The following is a 15256-nucleotide window of genomic DNA, read 5'->3' as shown; positions in this document are numbered from 1 at the left end:
TTTAAGACTAAAGCAAGATTGCCTGTTGCTTTACTGTCCTCAAACAGCATTGTAATTCCCAAACCTACACATTTTAAACAAGGTCAGGGGTTCCCTTCACCTGGTTAAAAGTGAATTCTGGTTAACATTTCTAATGATGATGTCTACAGCCACAAAGCAGGTGACGTAGTTTTCTCTTACTGGAACTCCAGGCACATAGCTCCCTTCGAGAATTGCCTTTTCTGGTCCTGCTCTTTCTCTATCCACATCCCCCCAACCTGGGGCCTGACCAAGTCCAGCCTGCTCTTTGAAGCCCCTTACCACTATTCTAGCCCTGACTGAACTCTTCCTGTTTTCAATTCCTATTATTCTTAGAATCATTAGCGCACATTTTAGCATTTAGCACTTAATTGTTTAAAAAGTCATTTTTTATGGGTTAGCTCAGGGCTAATCGCATGTACTTTATTATCTCCTCTAACAAGCAGCCTAGTGTTAGGTACCTTGCAGACATTCTTAGTTGTTGATTATTATTTCCATTGCCTGGCAGTCAGTAACAATTGTTACAGACTAGAATCTCGCTTCTCAAAGTGTGGACCTCAGTCGAGCGCATCACCATCACCTGGGAACTCCAAGCTGGACCCCACCCAGACCTGTAGAATCAGAATCTACATTTTAACAAGCTCCCCTGGTGGACTGATATGCATGGTAAAGTTTTCATTGCCCTGTTGAGGAAGGTCCCTCTCGCTGGGCGTGGCAGAGATCCCATGAACCTTCAACTAACTTTTACTTTCTGCCAGCATTGTATTTAGGTATCTGATTGTAACAGAATGGAAACTGTGCACTCTTACTGTAAGAATGAGGTTGTAAGTGTGGTCTTTACATAGAAACTGTACCATTTAAAAGTGGCCAGAGGGCTTGTTTAAGTATTCAGGACCGTATTTGTGTTCTGATTCAAGACAAATGCTAGATCCAAATCATTAAAATCCCTTTAAATGGCCTCTTTTAAAATTTCAAACTGAGGAGCAAAAAGTATGATTTCCTTTTTCTTAGTTACCTTTTTTTTGCACTTGAAGTGCTTACACCCACTCAACTTGCTATTTTGAACGCTGGGAAAGAAAATTTGTGGGCATCTTGCAGTCTTTCAGGAAACAAGGCTCAGATTAAATATTTGCCACATTTTCTCCGTGTTTCTTTCTTCAGGGAAGTGGAGAAGCACATCATTCATGCTTTCACTCAATTTGACACAAAGTGTGACTTTCTAAGTGTGGATGGAAAACGACTCCTGTCCTTATTTGTCTACCTTCACACAGATAGATATTCCCGGCTTTTCCCCTCCCATTCCTTCTATTTGTCCTTCTCTTCCCTTTCACTGTAGTGTCTACAATTCTTCATATACCACATAGATTTCATAAAATATGAGATTTTTTTTAGAGTATCTAGGTCCATTAAATCAAGGAAGATAACGTGGATTTAATTATGATGTACGACATTATGTAGACTAATCTCAGTCAAGTTTACATTTAAAATATTTAATTTTAAGTCATTTACATTCCCTTTTGGTTTTTCTCTCTCGGTGAATACACACCTATTTCTCGGATAGCAGAAATAAGAGATATTGGTCAAGATGGAGGGAAAAGAGGGTATTAGGTAACCTCAGCCATTCAGCTTTGTTTTAAATGAACTCAGGGCTTTGTCTTATAAATACACTAAGAAAATAAAGTGGTTGCCAAGGCTATTATTTTGTGGTGGTTTTGTCCTTTACAGACAGCTTCATTTCATTTTCGTTGAGGCAATTAAGATGTTTTATTTAGAATAGGGCTTAAAATACTTGTCTTCCATTTAATCAGTGTTCACCTACATGTACAGGATATTATTCAGGGGACCTTGTGAGGAATTAACACAATTTAGTAGCTGAACTTGAGAATGAAGTATTTCCAAGCAAGTGAAATGGAAATGAGGAAAGTCACAGAAGGAGGAGACTTGTAGAATGTAAATGTTTATTGAATATAAAAGTTGAAATGTAATAGAAGTAGAGGTGCATCATAATATACTATGTTTTCTTTACATGGGAAAACAGAATATTACAAAGATGCTTATATATGCGATTCAACACAATTCTCTTCAAACTCCTGATGAGAATTGTTTGGGTATGGCTGAATATGGAGGGTAGAAAATACACTTAATCAAATAATATAATCTGGGAAAATGGGTGAGAATTTCTCAAGTATATGTGTGCATACAAGGAAATATCAAGGAATATTTGAAAAAAAAAGAGACTAGGGAGTAGAATCTAGACCTACTGTGGATTCAAACATACTATAAAAAAATAACAATGATTAAAACCACCTAACACACACACAAGTTCATGTAATAATGCACATGAAAACTATATAGCACGATGCCCATCACATAAATCTATTAGGTCTGAACAAGCATTCCCTTTTAAATATGTAGATCAATGTAACAAAATGAGGAACCCAGAAATGGACCCATAATAATACAATATACTCATAAAATATAATGTAGCAAGTTTAGTAAACAGCATTGTGGGAGAATGGGCTTGGTCAAAAAATCTTTGAATAGATACCTCACACTGAGGATCCAAATACACACCAGACGTATTAACTGGTTAATATCTAAAAACAAACTTAAGAACAATTTGTAGAAAATTTAATGTATGCATATATTAAAAGGCCATTTAAATTCATAAGAAAAAGTAGGACCTAAATACAGTCAAATTATGTGAATAGAATAATGTAAAATTTTATATTAAAGATGAAACAATAAAATTATCTTAAAATAGGAGACTATGATCACCATTAAAATAAAAAAGCAATCCTAAAATACCATTTTATATTAAGTAAATCACCGAACAAATTTAATCACATACAATGGTGAGGAAGTCTAGTGAAAGTAGAATGCTCAGATTGCTGGTGGCTTTATAGGTAACTTCAATCTCTTGACATCAATATGGCTTTTTATGAAGTCCATAAAAATATTTATACCCTTTGATTTAGTAATTGTATTTCTGTTAGTATTTTAAGGAGAAAGTTGTGTTTCCAGTGTTAAAAATAAATGAGAACATCTGAAATACTCCCACATGTAGGAATGATTAATGAAATGACTAAGTAAGCATGCTAACTCTATGGAATATTATATGGCTGGTAAAAATGAGAACTTTGTGAATTACATGGAAATATAGTATATGTTTATGAAGTGTTAAATGAAAAAAATAGAATGCCTAATTATGTGTGTTATGAGAGCATCTGTGTGAAAATATGCTTACATGGGGAGCAAATAAATACTAGATTAGAAATTTTTTTAATGAAAATAATTGTGTTTGAGTCATGGGTTTAAGGGTGTTTCTCTGGTTAGAAATGTCTTCAGTGTTGTTATGTATTTATAAGTAAGTAAGGCAGCTGTACTAACTGACCATTAGGACACTGTTTTCTAACTGTTATTCTGGAGCTCTGCTAAAATATGCCGAGACGTTTTGGGTGTGTAAGAGTCTAAGGTATTCTCAGTCTCCTATTCTCCTTGGCCAGTTTTTCACTAAGTTTGCAGAGAAGTGAGTTGACTATAGCTATGCTGAAGAGGGTGGTATGGCACCTGTGGTATTTGTGGGTCTGTTCTCACTCACTTTGCACCCACTTTCTTCCCTTCCTAAACTGAGAAGCATCTTTAATGTCGTTGGTGCTCAGTAAACTCCTGCTCAATGTTATTGAACTTTCGCCTACGGGGAGGAAAAGCTCTGTGATGTAAAGGGGAAAATGGTAGAAGAATAGTCAGGAGACCTGCCTTCCGGCTGTGTGACCTGAGGCAAGTGACTGTGACCTTCTGGGCCTCAGTCTCATCCTCAATACAAGGAGGGTGCTCCACAGCTGCTAAGCTTTAAGTACCAGGGCTATAAAGACATTACAGTTCACAAGCTCACTCCAGGGTGTCATTTACTCCTTTCAAGGGCAGTTTTGTGTGCTCCTAAAAGAGCTAATTTACTGTGTTCACTGTTGCAACAGCTCAGACAGCTAAAGCTTTCCTGGGAATGGCCTGGTCAGCTCAGGGAGCATGGTTCCTATCTACTACATGGGGAACCATTCAGCCAGAGAAAGTCACTCTAATCCTGCATTGTAGGTACACCTATTTATTATACAAAAATGACTGAAACACACCAATTGGTGACAAGCATGATCAAATATTAGCTAATGATAAATTACTCCATTGTTTAGACTATGTACCTGACTGAAATACAAAGTTCAGATGTATTTAGATTTTCTGATGGAGCCAAGCTACCACTGACTGAAGTGGGTTTTTTTGGTCTTGCTTTTCTTTTTTCCTAGTGTGGTGAGGCAGGCAACAAAAACAAGTTGAAGGCAAGGAGGAGTAGACTCAACTGCTTTCATCAGCTTATAAAATTGTTTTAGGTAGGTACTACTGTATGGTATAAGAATTATAGGAAACCAACCGTCATCTCTCAAATGTTAGTCATTTCCAAGGAAATGAACATTTCTAAGGAATGTTGTATCATGGTTTGTACACATGAGGCTCACTTGTTATATACAGGCAACATATCTGTACCTTCTGCGTCAGTTAAGGGTTGTCATTTAACTGATAACATCCATACAGGTGACTAACATATTCTGTACTTATTGCTTTTGAAGCTTGGTAGGAAGTGCCCATGCCAACTGAAAAATTCCTAAATAATTTGAAGTCACTGACCACTCAGATAACCATAGTTAGATTTGAAACTAGAGCACACTTGCTATATTGTAGGTGAAAAACCTAAGTAAGATATTGGCTTGGTGGCTAGCCATGAAATGGTGCAAGAAATGAGGCAAAAACTACATAATTGAAGAAAAAGGCACTTTACCAAAAAAATGAACAATGATAGAAAGAGGGATTGTAGATCTAGACTCTTATACAGGTCAGTTTCATATTATACATTGAAAAATCAGTGAGAAAAGGATTCTTAAGAATCTTCAAGTCATTCTGCATCATGATGGGATGTGCCCTAGCTTTTTCTTGGCAAGTGACTAACTTAAACAGTATGCTAGCACAAAACCATCATGTAAGAATCCAGAGATGATAGGAAGTTAGTTACCGAACATCATTTGAAAGCGCCTTTGTAACGCTTTCATAAAGGGCCTGTAAAAGTACCAAAAAATATTTTCACAGCTCTAGATGCTCAGAGTGCAAATTGTATACCATTTTGCATCTCATTGTTTAGGTGCTATATTTGTTGGTCCAGTGTAATTAAAATAACCAAACCATTTGACATTTGTCTTGTCATATTTATGGCAAGAACCCTAGAATAATAATAATTAAGGCTGTTTATCATTGTTAATGAAGAAGCCATTTGAGACCATATCCAAATGAGTTTCCTAGATAACTATTTCTTGAATAGCAGCAAGACTAGAATCTAGACATTGGTTGTCTTGGAAGTGAAAACATATTTCCCATGGCTACCATGGGTTTCTACTTAGTATAATTATTGCTATTTGTCTTCTCCATTGGTAGGAACATTTTTTTTGTTTTGTTTAGTTGGAGCATCTGCCTTCAAATAGTGGGAACAAATCTATTTCAATCTCCTTTTTTATACAACTGAAGTAACTGTCAATTTTCCTAATACGTGTAGTGAGACTAGGGGAGTGACAATATGTGGCTAATTCCAAATTGCATAATAAAAAATCATGTATTTATGGCCTTGCAATAGGTTTTTGAACTTTCACTGGAATATAGTTGTGTCTGATGTCCAGGGACTTTAAAATTACTTAATCTACCCTGGGAGGACCTGATTCAGAAGTAGCTGGAAGCTTTCCAATTTTCTGTCTCACTCTTCTGCTCTGCCTCCCAGAATCCCATTTATCTTAGGTTCTATCAGTTGAGATATAGCTTTCCTTCTCTAAAACTTTCTCTTGGAGCTAAGATAGCAATTTAATATTTGAGCTTCAGAAAAGGTACATCTACTGGTAAAATGAATAGAATTAACTGATATTATTTATGAACTATAATTAAGCTGTTTATGGAGCTTTAGTAAACACTTCTGTGGGAGACGAGGTATTACATTCTAAGAATGATCTGGAAATTTACGCTAGCGAATTCTCTCCAAATGATCTGTCTGGGTATTAGTTTATATGCCTCAACAGAAATTGCCTGTACCTAGGGCTTAACAGTTTTAAAGAACTGCAACCTACACATTTTCATTGCATCAATAAATTAATAAGAACCAATGAATAGAATTCCAAAGTAGTCAGTTGCATCTTTTCCTCATCTCTGATTTTACATGTCCTAACTGACATTATGTAGTCGTCACTTCCGTATGCCAATCAGTACTGAAAATAAACTCTTCTGCTCTTGCACTTTGTTATTTTATTGCTTTTTCTATGCTTGAACATTCTTTTTATTTCCAAACTGGAAAATTTAATCTAGTTGCCAGATGCTTTTGTTGTTTTATAGTTTTAAGTAGCACAGTAACTTAGGAGAAGATATAATAATAATAATCTTGCTTTGATTTCTGTGTTATTACTGTATAGATCATATAATGCTGCTCTGGTTTAAATGCAATTCTTTGTTGTGTTTTTTTTCTTTCTTCATTAGGTGGAGTCTTTGACTTTTTTAAAAGACGATGGTAATCAGATCTACTTGAAAAATTAAGTGAATTGATTTGCTTGGAACACTCTTTTACCAGTTCTTTAACATTTAACCACTGGGTAAGTTGAGTCAAGTACTTTCTATGTGGTTTGATTTCAAAATTATTGGAAAGATCTCTCAAGCAAAATATTAAGCTTTATGGGAAGTTTTTGACAGTAATAATTTGAGGACCTCAAAACCTGTGAAAGATGTCTGGGATGCTATCTAAATGAAAATGTTCATAAGTCTTTACCACATCGGTGGAACTATCCTGATTAGAAAAATGGGAAGATTAGAAAATGTTATCATGTACAGTTTGAAACCAGATCCCTTCATTTACTGTTCTAATGATTATTTGCTTGTTGTAATCTTGAGGTAATGTGAGAATATCGAATTTTACTTTTAGTGAGATACGTGTAATTGTACTGTATAGTATCCGATTCAAGTCTAAGGAATAAAGAATATATTGAGTAAATTAGTAACCTTCCTTATTTTATTTCTTTTTTTGGCTGCGTTGGGTCTTCATTGCTGTGTGCGGGCTTTCTCTAGTTGTGCCGAGCGGGGGCTACTCTTCGTTGCGGTGCATGGGCTTCTCATTGCAGTGGCTTCTCTTGTTGCGGAGCACGCGCTAGGCGCACGGGCTTCAGTAGTTGTGGCTCGCGGGCTCTAGAGCGCAGGCTCAGTAGTTGTGGCGCACGGGCTTAGCCGCTCCGCGGCATGTGGGATCTTCCCGGACCAGGGCTCGAACCTGTGTCGCCTGCGTTGGCAGGCAGACTCCTAACCACTGTGCCACCAGGGAAGTCCACCCTCCTTGTTTTAAACCATTCTCATTTTGCAGAAAGCTTAGTTTCTGTGATAAGAATAGAAATCTTAAGGACTTGCTTGATCCAGCTTCCTTGTTGCGCTGTGTTGCTTCGGAAGGTTCTTGAGGTAGAGAATTCTTAACCAGGAAGAGTTTAGGCTTTTAGCAAATTCTTGGCACTGCCAAGACAGAATTTAGTGAGAACAGGACTTTGGCTACTGTTAAAATGTCAGTGTAGTAAAGTCTGCTCTGTCAAACAGATTTTTGACATCAGAAGTCTAAATGATGCTGATTTTAGGGTTTGGTAATTTTTGTTTTAATCCAGGCAAACTCATGCTTTAATTAACTCTTTACACAGTCACAGAAAATGTGGAAAAAATTTTGTATTCCTAGTCTAGGTCACATGATTTTAGTTTCTGAAATTCTAAATTTTATTCATGATTCTAAATTGTGCATCTCATTACTTAATTTCTCTCTGGATAAACTAGAAGTATTTAAAAATATGATGAATGATGGTAAATAAGAGAGGAAAGTGTCTAATCATTCGGGGAGCAGACTTCCAAACCAAACTAGTAGTGTCTGCTTTACCTCTGGGCATCTTCAGACGTGGTGGGGTCAGGTGGTTTTTCAGGGATTCTGTCGCATATGGTTTATACAACGCTGACAACTGCCTTTGCTTTGTCTAAAATAATCTTCCTTGAGGCTGCTTCCCTGGAACTTGATTTGTTAGTGTAGCTTTTGAGCATCCAGTGAGTGCAGAAATATCAAGTGTGGAAACCCAGGGAATCTTTTCATTTGGCCTGTGAGGTTCATGACCCAAGATTCATTTGTGACCAGTAATTTCCATCGTTATGGGCACACGGTGCCATTCGGAACATTTTTTTGATAATTAGAGGGATATAAGGCAGTTAGATTGAAAAACCCATCATGAAGAGAAATGATAAAGTTTCAAAAGCAAAGCCTTAATTTCTTCGGTAGTTGTAATAGATGTTAGAAGATGAAAATTGATACTCTGAACTACTCACTTAAATGTCTTTGTCTGCCACATTTAATTTTCCTTCTACTCACAAGGATTGGCTTTTACAGCTATTCCCAAGGGACCCCACAGTGTTACAGTTACATTTCGATTGGTGGGACCTAATTTAAATTATGTTTAGGAAACTGTTCTGTAAGTGCCTCCTGAGAATGGACATTGGCCTTCTTGCAAATGTCACTATGAATTCTGGGTGTCTTTGGTTAAGTCAGCTCTTTAAGGTCACTGTGTTTTAAAAATTTTTTTGTTAATTACATAAGGATGCTACTTAATTCATAAGGTTATGTGAGGATTAAACTCCTGGCAGGTGGTAGAGACTCAGTAGCTAGTAGTGATTATTGACAATAGTGATTCATGTTGGTAATAGTCACAATCATGGTTTAAATGTAACAATAATTGTATTTTATTAATCACATGTCTGATTCTTTAGCCCATCATTGTGGACATAGTAGAAATGTACACAGAGATGAGTAACATTAAACCAAACACTTGGTAAGGAAACACTTCATATGAAATTGGTAAACTTTTTTCGTGCTGTATACAACATAATCAGCAACCTCTCAATCACTTTATCGCCTGAGCCTGGTCTTGTCCGTTGACCCAAGCAAGGATTTTTCTTTCAAATAATAAATTTTAAAAATTTCTCCAATTTCCCCCACTCCAAATTGGTAGTAAGAGAAAACAGAGTAAAAAAGATTAAAAGGGGAAGTTTGCATGATAAAATTTTACACAATATAAAAGGAAAACCTGCATCATTAGAATGGTCTTTCTTTTATGGTACTTTTTGTAAAAGATAATAAACACAAATTACTTTATAATAATGTGACTTTTCATGTCCTGCCATTTTCCTTCAGATAGCCAGGGCTTTTGACTCGTCTTGACCTTATTCATTTTAAGGTAATAGTAGCTGGACTATAGACCTTTAAACCAGGTGCACAGATTTATACGCTCTCATTGCATTGGATGTAATTATTTAAGAATTATGTAAGTGGTATGTCTTCTTTAAGCTGAGGAAAGATAAGAAGGAAGGTGAAAATTGTTAGCATTCACTGGATGTGTTCTGCAGAGTCAGGTTCTTTGCTATAGCTGCTTAATCTTTGAAAAGCAAGAATTAAGAATCCCATATTCATTTGAGAAAATCAGGTTTCAGAGCAGAAATCAATTTGCTGAGAATTACATAGTTATGATAGTAATTTTTGGAGTCAGAAGTTATTGAAATCTTACTTTAAATTAGAAAATCCAAACTATGTAACTCTATTTCCTGTACAAATTGCTGTATTTTGTGATTTCCCCAGACTCAGTGTTTATCCATCCATCTGTTCCTTTATGTTTTTACTTTTTTTGTCATTACTTACACCAGTATGGAAAATAAAATGGGAAAATTTTAATCTATTTAACTTGGGCACATTTTAGTAGGTCTTATAAAGATTTGATGAGGTTGCAAATAAGATTTGCTCTCTGTTCACTGTGGTTTGATACAACTTTTCCTGCTATCACATATATTTCAGAGCAAACCTTATGAGCTTCAATGCGTTGTGGCCTTCAGTATGTTTCCTTTTATATTGGGCCATTTTTATAGGTTTTCAGATGCACACAATTCTTCTGTTGGGTCCTTTGTGTTTCAAGGTAACTGAAGAGGGTATCAGTATTTCTGACTGAATTTTACTAAACCGATGTGAAACCTATAGACTCGTAAGCTCTTACTATAAGGACTGCGGTTTGTTTTGCCATTACAGCCTTTGTGAGTGGAGCCCATTACTGTTAGCTTCTCAGGCTATATGGTTTCACTTTTCCAGAATTATTTTCTTAACCTCTTCTACAAAACTGGACTCCTCCTGCTTTGTTTTTCAAGCATCTCACTTGACTATACCTTGATTCATTCATACATTCAGTTCCTTACCCATTCATTTATTCATCAGCAGCAAGATTAATTAAACCAGTAGTATGAGCAAAGCACATTTTGTTCCTTGAGCATTCTGTAGCCATTTGAAAAACTGACTGAGGGTTACTTTTTTTTTTTTTTTTTTTTGTGGTTCGCGGGCCTCTCACTGTTGTGGCCTCTCCCGTTGCGGGGCACAGGCTCCGGACGCGCAGGCTCAGCAGCCATGGCTCACGGGCCCAGCCGCTCCGTGGCATGTGGGATCTTCCCGGACCGGAGCACGAACCCGTGTCTCCGGCATCGGCAGGCGGACTCTCAACCACTGCGCCACCAGGGAAGCCCGAGGGTTACTTTTATGTCATTTCATAGTACTCTTCCTGCTTGTCGTTCTTCCTGTCTCCTTCCTTTAGCTTGCAGTGTAGGATGACTGTGTGTGGCGGGACCTCTCATCTTTTACTGGCTACATAGAATGCCCTGTTTCTAGGATGTCCTGAATTACCACTTGTGTAATGCTTTACAGTTTACCAATGGCTTCCATGTTACATGATCTCACTTAAGGCAAGAACTATTGTGTAGATATTACTTACATTTTGTTTTGTATGTGAGCAAACAGAGGCTCTAAGGGTTACAGTTGAGTGATTTGCTCAAAGTCACAGCATTAGTGAGTCATGAAGGAGGATTCAACCCTGGTTCTCCCAACCACAGGCAATATGTCATTCGATGCCAGATCACTGGTCTGGTTGACTGGTAGTGTTCAAATATTGGAGCTTTGTTGATAAGATCTGTATATTCTGTTTAGTATGAAACATATAAGGAAGTAGAAGCCATATTGGAGTTTGGGAGAAGAATCAGATCTCAGAGTTTTAGGGAATCTTGGAGGCAGTGTACCTTCCCTTCCTTGATGATAACTGTGAAATTCACCCAGTCACTCCCCTGCTCTGAGAATCTCATAGACTCCAAGCAACATCCTTATAGATCAAGAATGGCTTTTGGAATTCTGATTCCCTTGGCAGTTATAGTTTCCCTGTGAATTACTAAATTAGATATTGAACAGCATCGTCCACTTCAGAGATCTTCATGCTTTATCTCTTCTTCTCTCTGAATCCCCTTAATACTTTTTACTTCTCTCCTGTCTCTGTTTTGTATGTATTTTTGTGCTTGTGCTTTTTAGTAAAGTGATTTATGTGGGGCTTTTATCTCACCTACCACACTGTAAGCTGCTTGAGGGCAAAGACTGCATCTTCATTTCATTGGTGTCCTCTTCAGCCTTGAAAATGGTGGTTGAAAAAAATAGTAGATATTCCATAAATATTTGTTGAATTTAATAAAAATATCTGATTGTGAGTTTTCATCTACAATTCATTTGGGGGACTGCACATTGATACCTGGGCACAGATTTAATTTTAATCATGTTAGGGAGATGAATCAGCAAGTCTGATTCTAATTAAATATCCAGAGCAGAGCCATAAACAAATGTACGTGCTTTCTAGGTGATCTTTTTGAATGCAAAAAATTAGTCTTGAAGTAAAATAACAAACCCACCCCCCAAAACAAAACAAAACTCCCTCCATTCCCCTACAAGCATGTTTTATTGTCTTTGTCTTGACCATGGGAACAAAAACGACTGACCTCTGAAAAGATTTAATGAGATAAAATAAAACATGGGCTCTGAATATAGAGGCTTCCTGGAAGGTACAGGTCATGCGGATGTGAAGCACAGCTGTCTCTGGTTTCAGGACTAAGGATGTACATTTAATCTGCCCTGCGGTGCTGGGAAGCCCCTGAAAATTTTTGAGCAGGAGAGTGATGTCATCAGAGCTGCACTTTAGGAAGCTGAATCGGGCCAGGTTGTGTTGGATGGTGCGGGGGTAGAGGTGAGGGTGGGGTGAGTGGGTGCAAGAGTCCCTGAAAGCACAGAAGCCACTTAGGAGGCACTTAGCATTCATTCACACAAGAGCTGTCACCGCACATTATGCCCTTTCCCTCTCCTCCCACACGTATAGCACAGATGAAAGCACTAAGAAAACTTTAGTGAACACTTGAATCCTAAGTTCAGGGAATTCTTTCTTTTTTTTTTTTATTGAAGTAGAGTTGATTTACAACAATGTGTTCGTTTCAGGTGTACAGCATAGTGATTCAGTATTTTTATAGATTACACTCCATCAATATACTACCCCGTGCTGGAATTCTGACTTAACTTCCTCCAATCTCTTCCTTACTTCCTCACTTCGCAAGTTTTGCATCCTGGTGCCTTTATGGCTACTTTCAGCTCAAAGTATTTTCCTTAGGACTCTCCTGATGCTTCCACAGGTGACTGCCTCTGAGAATTGTCCCTGGATTCCATATACCCAATACCCGAGGGCATAGTGCCTAGACCTGTCCTGTGGAAATTTGACAGTTGGACCCGAAGCACTTTCGGATCTGACTTTGTACACTGGGAGTTCAGGCAGGTGTTGAAGGTCTGAACTGCAGTGGCGGCAATAAGCGTTGACAGGACGCAGACAAGATGAGAGAATGTGCAGGAGGCCCACGGAGGGCCGCCTGATTGGGTGCAGGAGGGGTATGTGTGCGTGTGTGTGTGTGTGTGTACGGGCGCATGCTTATATCCGCACTTCTGGGGGGCAGGGAGCAGTAGGAAGCTGTCAGTGATGACACCAGGCTTTTGAGCCTGCGAGTTTGAATAGGACTTTTTTTTTTTTTTGGCGGTACGCGGGCCTCTCACTGTTGTGGCCTCTCCCCCGTTGCGGAGCATAGGCTCCAGACGCGCAGGCTCAGTAGTTGTGGCTCACAGACCCAGCCGCTCCGCAGCATGTGGGATCCTCCCAGACCAGGGCTCGAACCCATGTCCCCTGCATTAGCAGGCAGATTCTCAACCACTGCGCCACCAGGGAAGCCCTGAATAGGACTTTTAATAGATAAAAAAAGGAAGTAAAGAGAGAAGCTGGCTTGGGTCTCAGGATGATGAATTTGATTGTGTACCGAGTTTGATATAAAAGCAGATAAAAAGCTTATACTTTATACTACTCAACTTTTTTTTTCCCATGAGGGTTTATAGCTGGAAACAGGAATTCACTGGAAGGCATGAGTCTTCTTCCTCTTTTTACTGTTCTTCCAGCTCCTTAAATATTTCCCAAGAGCTTAAGATGTTTTGGGTTTTCTCAGCCTTACCCCTGCCAAAATCCCCCACAAGTTCACCTCCTCAGGAACATGTGTACTTGTCAGAGTACATGTTTAATCATATTAGGGAGATTAAACAGCAGCCTTTCGGCCTGCCAAGATAAATCATACGGGAAAAATAGCTATCTCTTCCTTTTGATAGCGTGAGCATTGTCACCTCACAACTTGCTGAAATAGCACAACAAAGGAACACTTTTGGGCAGAGGCTGGAAGATCAAGGCAATGCGCGGACACAGACACTTCTTCTTTTCTTTACTCTGAGGCCTTCGATTGAAACAGTCTAGTTCAGGGAAGCAGGGGCATTTTTACTTGAGCACTAAAATCGAAAAAGTGTATTAGCCATTCGAATTGCAAGTTTTCCTCTCAGTTGGTGGTGTTTCTAACAAGATCCTTAGGCTCTTTAATTTGTTGGTAGCAGTGAGTCCGCCGGTCCCAATGTAATCCACTCCCATCCCCATCCACTGAGACGTTTTTGAATTTCAGCAGAGATACTCTTGATTCAATCAGTTTAAAAGCATATAACGATCCTGTAATTATCATTTGTCATTACCTTGTGTACTAATGATTAAAGCAAACATTTAATAACCAAAGAGCAGTAAATATATTTTAGATCTTGAGCCATAAAAAGATTTCCATTAACAGAATATTTGGGCAGAAATAAATTATTCATTGACTGTAGCAGAGCTTGATTCTGTCATCAGCCTTAAGTGGAACTTTTGAGAACACCAGTCATCACGGACACCAACACTAAATTGGCTTGAGCCCCCATCCTTCTTACATGGAACCTGAGGTTTTTTTGGCTATTTGTAAAAGCTTTAATTCGGTTTAATTCAATGAATGTCCATGGTGTTTCTGCCATATGCAATTTAGTGTTCTGGTGGTTGGAGGACTACCGTGATAAGTCTGCATTTTAGTCTTTAAGTTGCTTGTAAACCCAAAAGAGAGACAAGATTAGTACATAACTAACTTGGATATAAGGAAGCTTAAGTAGCGCCATCAGAAATGTATAAATAAAATGTGTTGCACATTCAGAGGAGAAAGAAATCACATGAATTTTCTCATGGGAATGTGGAGGGAGGGATTTGGAGATCAGGAAGTGTTTCCTGAGGAAGGCTTTAAAGACAGGCAAGGTTTGGACAGATGGAGAGAATTACAACCACATAGGCAGAGTTGGGATGAGTAATGTAGGTGTCATAGGAACGAAAAGTAACATGATGTATTTGGAACACAGTATTGGTAAGTGAAGAGGAGACACCAAAGAGAGGAAAGAAAGATACCTAGAGACTTAGAGAGTGCATAGAGGACCTTGAAGGAGTAATTAGCACATCACTTTGGTAGACATTAAAGAACCAATTTTGAGCTAAGGAGTAATATGATTGGATTATATTTTTGAAATATACCTCACCTCACCTCACCTCACAAATAAGAGGTCGAAAACCTGAAGGTAGACAAGTTAAAAAGCCATTGGGATCATCTCCGTGAGAGGCAATACGTTTCTGAACTAAGTTGGTTGTAATAAGAATACGAAGGAGGGGACAGATGGGAGAAATAGTGCAATCATTTGTCTATAGGTTTTGGCACATGATTGCCTACATGAGGGGTGGAAAAGAGGAAGGAGTTAAAAATTCCATGCAACGACTTTTAGTAAACTTTTGAATCCAGCCAACATTTATGGAAAACCAAGCCACGTGCAAGACATTGTGCTCTGTGCTAGAGGTGTGTACTGAGAAAAATGAGAAGGGTCTTGTCTCCAAGTAGC

The 15256-nt window shown here is 38.3% G+C and overlaps 1 protein-coding gene across 19 annotated transcripts in view; it reads left to right on the top strand.

The window, feature by feature from the left end:
* HIVEP2 (HIVEP zinc finger 2) overlaps positions 1-15256 on the top strand; it is a 192806-nt gene that overhangs the window by 101193 nt on the left and 76357 nt on the right. For 11 of the 19 annotated variants that reach the window (XM_079939547.1, XM_079939546.1, XM_079939529.1 and 8 more), the window contains 2 exons: positions 4317-4400; positions 6574-6686. The exons of 2 other annotated variants lie outside the window; for them this stretch is intronic. The gene's annotated coding sequence lies outside the window, so the exon portion shown is untranslated. Of the gene's footprint in view, positions 1-3073; positions 3108-4316; positions 4401-6573; positions 6687-15256 lie in introns of those variants that run through there. 6 more of the 19 variants (XM_079939530.1, XM_079939535.1, XM_079939534.1 and 3 more) reach the window with 2 other exon arrangements.

The sequence above is a fragment of the Stenella coeruleoalba genome, assembly GCF_951394435.1.
Source record: "Stenella coeruleoalba genome assembly, chromosome: 12".
Taxonomy (NCBI): domain Eukaryota; kingdom Metazoa; phylum Chordata; class Mammalia; order Artiodactyla; family Delphinidae; genus Stenella; species Stenella coeruleoalba.
Note: the sequence above shows the minus strand (reverse complement) of the source record. Positions and strands in the feature narration are given on the sequence as shown.